Genomic DNA, 8066 nt, shown 5'->3' with positions numbered 1-8066 from the left:
TCCTCTCCCGGTCCATGAAGACAGGGGCTGCCTGCCACAGGGATGGGAGGCCCAGAAACCCCACCATGTCAGAACTGAAACGACACCTTCTTGAGGCCTATGTGCTTCTCCTGTGTCAAAGGACCCGACCAAGGCCTGGAGAGGAACAGGGCTTGTCCCAGGTCACATGGGGAGTGTGCCGCTAAAATGGGACCTGAATCCCATTTCCTAACGTCAGATCCAGACCAAGCCCCCTCTCCTACCTTCCCTTCCCAGGTTGGTCTACTTACTGTCCTTTCTAGTCTTGTTCATGACTGGTGTCCTCCTACATCTCTACGTGAGCACAGCCGAGAGCAAGACCAACCGGCCACGGAACACTGGTGAGCTGCTCCAGGGCCACACAGAGACTGGTAGTTATGGAGACAGTGGCTAGACGGGGCAGCTCTAAGCACAGAGGACCTGTGGTTTCATTCCCACCTCATGAGCTCATCGCGCCAAGACTCAGTGAGGACTGCACCTCCCCCTGGAGCCCTCACTGTCCTCCAGAGCAATCCGGCTGTTCCCCTGTCCCGCCACCTCCCACCCCTACATCTGCCTCCGCAAGTAGGTTAAGAATTCCTGAGGGAAGGGGCCATGGCCGTCTCACCTCCAGAGCCCCAGCCTATGACTGAGGCCACCCCTAGAGCTCAGTTGACGGCAGCCAAGTGAAGGAAGAAACAGCTGAAAGAATGGGTTCATGTCCCGTCTCCCCCATCACACGATCTCCACAGGGCAGACGCTCTATTCCTTCCAGGATCACCTCTCCGGGAGCCTCTTACTCTTCTCCTCTGGCTACCCCCTACTCTTCCTTTAGTTCTCCACTCAGCTGTCATCTCCTCCTGGAAGCCCTCCCTGGCTGCCATGCCAAAACCACACTAGCTGGCCCTGCTCTGAGCACCTTATACTCCCCTATCAATGCTCTTCTAGGAGGGAAAGGTAGTGGCTTATTTAACGTTCTTCCCCTCTAGGCTGAACTGGGACTTGAGTCCCCATCTGTGAGTGTGTCTCATTGTATCTCTGTAGCTCAGGGCCTGGGGCAGAGCTGGTGCATGATTATTGAGTGGCTGGATGCATTCCTTCTAGAATCTGGCCCACACCAGGAGTGCAGTAAAGGCTGGCAGTCGGCGATGCTGGTGATGGCGGTGTGGGCTGAGGCGCATGTCTGTTGTGGTTTCTGTCCAACAGCCCCCATGTCCCATCCTTTGTCCAATATCAGCCACCCCATCTCCTTTGGGAAATGTCCCTCCGTCCCAACAGGACTCCGCCCATCACTAAACCTCACCCCCCTACCCACATGCCCCCAACTTGGTCAATGATCATACCCCATTTCCCTGTTCCAAATGTGGGCACAGGACCCAAACAAAGCCAGTCCAAGCCCTTCCTTGGGGCCAACGTGGATCCCAAGGGAAGGCAACTGTCTGGTTTTGGGCTGGGGTTGCCAAGCTGGGCTACTTCTGGGCCTCCCACCCCTGTGGCAGGCAGCCCCTGTCTTCATGGACCAGAAGAGGATGGTGGGGGTAAGGCTGTGTGGGGGCTCTTCTAAGCTCTTGCCCCCTAGAGAGAGAGAGACCAACCTCAAAGGGAAGCAGAGAAGAGCAGAGGTGAGTGATGGACGGAGAATCCTGAGCCCTGGTTCTAGCCTCTCTTCCCCCATCTCCCACAGCCAGGGCACTTCCCAGACCCTCAAGTTCCCTTTCTCACGAGAGCTAAGTGAAGCAGCCTTCTCTAACTTGCAATTGGGAAGAACTCGCAATACCAGAAAACCAAGGAGAAGACAGCGAGAGGAACAGGATGAGCCCAAGCGGAGACACAGACACTGAGCAGTGACCGGCCAGCAGGCTCCAGGGGACGGGACAGTCTCCTGCTAAGGGCGTACAGAGACGCGGCAGCCTGCTACCAGCTGGCCAAAGGGCAAAGGTTTTGCAGTGGAGGGATGGGCTAGGGTGGGTTTGGTGTACTTTCACTGCAAATGCCAGAAACCCAGCTCGGACTGGCTTATGAAGCCGGACAGGGGATTCATCACTTCCTATAAAGAAAATGTCTTTGGGTCTCTAGCTGCAGACGTGGCTGGATGCAGGTACTCAACCGCATTGGTCAGGAGCCATCTCTCTGGCTCTCTCCAGCTCTCTCCAGCTGGCCACTCTGCTGCCCTCTGCTTGGATCCGTCCTAAGCAGGCTCTCCTCAAATGATGGCAGCTTTGGGCTTCCATCCCAACAGCAACCGCAACTGAAAGAGAGAGCTTTTCTCCCCATTGTTACAGCAAAACTCCCAGAGTTGAATCTGATTGGCCGAAGTCAGTCTTGTGCCCACCCCTAAACAGCCCTGAGATGAGGGGACTGTGAACCTTTCATTGGCCAGGTCCACCCAGTGGTGAGCCTGCCCAAAGCAGTGACCTAAAAGCTGGGGTGAGGAGGCTCCCAAAGGGTGTTCGTGCTGGGCAGACAGGAGTAAGATGTCTACAGTCCTGGGGAAGAGGCCTTTGGCTGAAAGCTGTTCCCCACAGGAATGAAGTCCAGAGGGAGAGAAGAGGAGCTCTTTGGGGAAACGATATCATTCCTCTTGGCTAGGTTGGTCTTTGGAGGAGGGGGAACGTCCCCCCTGAAGGCAAGAGGATGGATGGGAGGACTTCTCGGTTACTCCCAGCCCTGGAAGCCTCTGGTCTGCAGTTGTGACGCCAATTGTCTGCAGCCAGACACATTCCTGGACGTGGCTGCAAGGGTGGAGGCCAGCACCAAGCATCTAGAAGCACCTCGGGCTCCCACATCTGCACGCCCCAGACACGCACCTTGGGCTCCCACATCTGCATGCCCCAGACACGCACCTCGGGCTCCCACATCTGCACACTCCAGACATGGGCACTAGGAGAAAAGTGCAGCCTTAATCTGCCCAGGACACCTGAGTTGGGCAGTTTGTGGGACAGAGCTGGTGGCTTCTGGATTGTCGGTGGAAGGCAACATCCCAGGGGCTTAGTCTCCAAGGCCCCCTTGGGAGGAGGCTGTAGACGGGGGGCTCAGAATCCTCCTGTCCTGTGCTTGGATTAAAATAGGGAAATGCTCTCTTATCACATGAAGGCTGTCACTGTCCTCGTACTTCACAGTGACCCCCCCCCGCCTCACCCCCACGACACACAGTGCCTCCAGCCCGGCTTCCTTTACCCTGCCTCTCCCCTATAACCCCCTGCTTCCCCTGCTCCTCTCATCTTTAAAGCCAAGAACAGACACGTCATCAAGGGAGCTGCACACCTCTTTGTGGCGGAGACACAATGCTTCTCTAAGACTTAGTTTCCTCAAGTACACGACAGGCGGAGAAAACTTCCCTGCCAACGCCTTAGGGACATTAAGACCACCAAACAGACTGGAGCTATGACCAGGCTTTGGAAAGGCGAAAGCCTTTAACCAGGGAGCAGTATACTGACGGACCCCATGGACCCCTGGGGGGGGGATCTGGAATCCCTCCATGCACCTTCTTTTGGAGCCCGAGGAACATGTATCTGGTCTGGAGGCAGGAAGATGGACAAAATGATGTCTCGAAATCCTTTCAAGCCTTCAGTTGTCTGGTCCAGCCTGGGGATGATGTATTCAGACTTCAAATTCCCACTGGTCCGGTCCTCCAGCCCCATTGTCACTTTTCCAGCGTGTGCCGAGCATATCATATGAGCTCCAAAAACAAGTGCCCACGGAGCAGAAGGCCACGAGTGACACCTCCTCCTGCCTTCCCATCCAGTCTGTCTGCTGGGCCCGTAGACTGTCTGCCACGATCCCCCTCGGATCCACCCACTTCTCACCACAGCCATGGCTACTAGCCTGGTCCAAGCCACTCTCTCTCCTGGATGACCCGCCGGCCTCCTTGGCCTGCCCGCATCCGCTCCTGCTGCCCCAGCATCCTTCACAGAGCAGCCGGGGTGATTCAACAAAACAACAAACAAATAAACAAAAAATACATATAATAATGATATCAATCCCTCCCAATGGCTTCCCGCTACTCAGAAAAATATACAAACTCTTAGCCAAGGAAAAAAGATGATCTGATGTTTCTTTTTAAAAATGTGGTAAAAGACACATAGTATAAAATTTATCTTAGTAACCATTTTTTCCCAAAGCTTTTATTTATTTATTTGAGAGAGAGTGTGTGAGAGAAAGCACAAGTGGGAAAGGGGGAGGGTAGAAGGAGAGGGAGAAGCCGAGCAGGGAGCCCTGGCCGGGGCACGATCCCAGGACCCCAGGATCACGACTTGAGCTGAAGGCAGATGCTTAAGCCACTGAGCCACCCAGGCACCCACCCCCTTGTAACCATTTCTCAAGTGTACAATTCAGTCGTGCTCAGTATATTCAGACTGTGGCACTCCCAAACTTGAGACATTTTCATCTTCCACAACCGACACCCCATTCCCGCTCTACAAACTGCAGCTCCCACTCCCCTCATTCTGCTCTTTGTCTCTACGGATTTGGCTGCCCTGGGGCCTCACAGAGGTGCCATCACACAGGATTTGTCTCTTGTGCTTGGCTATTTCATTTAGCATAATGTCCTCAAGGTTTGTCAGTGCGGTAGCGCGTGCGCGGGACCCCTCCCTTCCAGGGGCCGGATACTACTCAGCTGTATGGACATTCTGCAGCTTGTTTCTCTGCCCATCCTTCGGGGGACGTTCCGTTCTTCCTACCCTTAGGCTATCGTGAATGATGCTGCTGTGAACACGGGTGTACAAATATCTCTTTGAGTGCTGCTTTCAATTCTTTCGGATCTATAACCTGAAATGGAGTTGGTGGATCATGGGGCGTTTCTATTTTTAATTGTTCGAGGAACAGCCATAGTGTTTTCCAGAGCCTGCCGGGCCGTCTTACACCTCCCCCAGCAGTGGGCAGGGTTCCGACGTCTCCACGTCCTCACCGACTCTTGTTGACTTATGTGTTTGTTTTTAATAGTAACCATCCTGCTAGGCAGGAGGTGGGATCTACTGTGTCTTGATAAAGGAAATAGCACTGTCGTGCGGGACTCCTCTGTATCACAGGACAGCTGTCATCCCTCCCAGCACTACGTGCTACTGGATGTCCCCTAATCCTTGGGACAACCAAAAAAGCATTCACAGGGAAAGGTGGTGCAGCCCTGGCTGAGAACCATCAGTCTGCTCACTCCGCTGCCTCGTCTCACCCGGCACTCACCCTGGCTCACCGCCCCAGCCACTCGGGCCTTTCTGTACCTCAGTCATGCCAACATCAGTCTCACCACAGGGCCTTTGCACTTGCCATCCTTCTGCCTTTCATGCTCTTCTGCTAGATTCTCACATGACAGGTCTCAATCTTCAGGTCTCAGTTCAAAGTTCACCTCCCCAGGGAGCCCTTCTCGTATCCCCCCACCTAAGGAAGCCCCCTTGCTCTCTCTCTCATATGACCCTGTGTCACTTTTCACCATCTGAAATTACTTTCTTCATTGTTGCCATGTTCACTGTCTCTCCATCAAAAACAAGTTCCCTAAGAGCAGACCTTCTCTTTCTCCTTCGCTTGTGTCACCCCGACAGCTAGAGCGGGGCCCGGGGCAGAACGCCTCTGGACGGACAGAATGACTGGTCCCACTCAGTGATGGAGCTGGTGGGGAGATCCCCCACTCTTGCCACTGCTGTGTTCACAGAGGGGCTTGTGAGGCCCAGAGAAGGAAGGGACTGGATCAAGGTCATACAAGGTCAGTCCCCGGTTTTGTGACCCCAGCCTGGTGCTCCGTCTCCCACGTCTCACACCTGGAGGGCTCTGTGCCAAGGACGTGAAAACCACAGGCTTTCAGTCTGCATGGGATCCAGCACACTGTCTCCAGCCCCCGGATTTCTCCCTTCTGTGTGATGTATTCTTTCGGGGTCCAGATATAATAGTTGGCCTGCTTGGGGGCTGAAGGGTATGAAGAACCCATCTTTTCACTGCAGAACCTCTTCAGCTCAGTGAGAGGCTCCCGGGGCCACGTGGACCCACGCGGTCTGTGACCTGCCAGTCCTCCCAGGCCCAACCCCACATACTGCTGAGTGCTGACCGTGGAGGGGTCCCCCGGGGGACACTGCCTGCCACCCATCCCTCTCTTCTCTCTTCCCCCTCCTCCCCCTGCCTTTCCATCCTAAAGGAATACAGTTGACTGTAGGTGTTTGAAGTGTACAATCGATGTGTCCCCCTTTTGGAAAAGGCCACGGCTGCCCACACATGGCTTCCTTCAGATCAATTCTGATCCATGGAATGACACATTGGCCTCCTTGGTGGGCAGAGCTCTCAACCAGTGTTCACCTGGCAGGGGCTGGAAGGGATTTCCCCAGCCAGTCAGTTGAGTACAGAGTCAGGTTGACATGGGTTCCTATCCCCGCTGAGCCCCCTGGAGCCTGAACCAGGTGACCGGCTCCTGAGGCCTGGGTTTCCTCGTCTGCGGGGTGGGGTTACCTCAGGGGTGTTTGGAGGACCGGGATACTTGTGCAAGACAGCACCGTCCATCCTGGCACATAACTAAGGGCTCGATTAGTCACCGTTCCCGTCCAGCAGTTGGGAAGACAGCAGGGCACTGTCCTCACTCACCCGCCTTGCCCAAACTCCCTAAGGGAGTTCCTCCCATTTCCATTTCCAGAGGCTTGGACAAGACTCAACGGTCATTGCAACTAGAGGAAAAGAGAACTAAAATGGGATAAATGCAGCAATGCTGATAAGGAATACAGCCCCATTTCTGGAGCATTGATGTCATACAGGGTGCCATTCTGAGCCCTCTGCAAATGAGAACAGAGGGAATGCCCACGGCCACCCTGGAAGCACATACTATTTTATCCCCCACTTAACAGAAGAGGAAACTGAGGCAAAGAAAGACTTACCAACTGTCCAAGGTCATACGGCTACAAGTGGCTGGGCCCGGCGGCCTGAAGCCAAGGCGAAGGAGAAGGCAGAGGCCGTGGGGCACCAGAAGGATGCCCGGCCCAGCCTGGAGGGTTCGGCAGGCTTTGCTCCCAGAGCCTGAAAGGGAAATTGACACTCTGCTCTAGGGTCATCTTCCGAGGGAGGCCCCCTCCCTGACCATCCCACCTAAAAGAGCAATTCCTCCCCTCCAACACCCCCCCCAACAACCTTTGCCCTGCTTTACTTCCCCCACAGTACATAGCATCAACTGATAAAGGTTTACAGGGCTGCAGAAATGGACAGAGGCCCATCAGGAAGGGCCTAGCAGGGTGGGATACAGAGTTTAGACTTTCTCCTTGGGTCCCCAGGAAGAGTAGGGAAGATATAGGAAGACAGCCCCACAACACACACACACACACACACACACACACACACGCCCCTTACCCCAAGTAAGGATTTCGGCAGTGATCCAAAGGGGCACCCTTCTGTCCGTATGAGCATCCAATCTAGAGCCTGGTCCTCTGGGCCAGGGCGTGGCTGAGCCATGGTGACAATAGGGCGAGGGCCGCAGGAACCTGCCCGTGGGGTGCCCACGGTCCTGCAGGAAACACAGGCAGGTGGGTTCACAGATCCCACGGCCTTTGGTAAACAAGGCTCACCCACCAGCGACGCCGGACCAAGGCCTGCCCCCACACCTCTGCTTACGCTGCCCCTGCCTCCTGGAACGCTGTCCCCTCATCTAGCGAAGATTTACGCTCCTGTTGTATACCAGGCATTGGGAAAACAGGGCCAAGCCAAGGCAGAGAGAACTCCTGCCTTCCCAGAGCCCTGGAATGCCTAGGAAACTCCTGTTCATTCCTGAAAACCCTATTCCAATACCCTCTCTTCGGTGTGAAGCCTTCCTGGACTCCCCCAAGTAGTAAGTCGCTCCTTTTCCAGGGCTTTTCTAGCGTCATGGACTTTAGTTGTAGAAGAAAGAGGAAGGGGACAACCAGCCGCTGAAACTGCGTACCAGCCCCCATGCTGGTTGCTTCACAGGTAACACCCCGCTCAGGCTCAGGGAAGAGATGGTCCCCCTTTTCACAGATGAGAAAGTGGGCTCACTCGGAGAGGTTTAGTCTCTGGCTTAGAGTCCCACAGGCAGCTGGGGAGTGGGAAATCAGGGACAGAGAGCCCAAGCGGTCACCCTACAGGCCTGG

General features: G+C 55.0%; 1 long non-coding RNA gene across 1 annotated transcript; it reads right to left on the bottom strand.

Moving 5' to 3' along the window:
- Positions 1–4303: 4303 nt before the first annotated feature.
- On the bottom strand, positions 4304–7460 carry LOC117796276. The gene is made up of 3 exons (XR_004620651.1): positions 7312–7460; positions 6846–6984; positions 4304–4764 (listed from the first exon to the last, which is right to left on the bottom strand). It is a non-coding gene; the product is annotated as an uncharacterized LOC117796276 (long non-coding RNA).
- Between the last annotated feature and the right edge of the window lie 606 nt (positions 7461–8066).

This window comes from Ailuropoda melanoleuca, chromosome 2 (genome assembly GCF_002007445.2).
Source record: "Ailuropoda melanoleuca isolate Jingjing chromosome 2, ASM200744v2, whole genome shotgun sequence".
Taxonomy (NCBI): Eukaryota; Metazoa; Chordata; class Mammalia; order Carnivora; family Ursidae; genus Ailuropoda; species Ailuropoda melanoleuca.
This window is presented reverse-complemented; position numbering and strand designations above follow the sequence as displayed.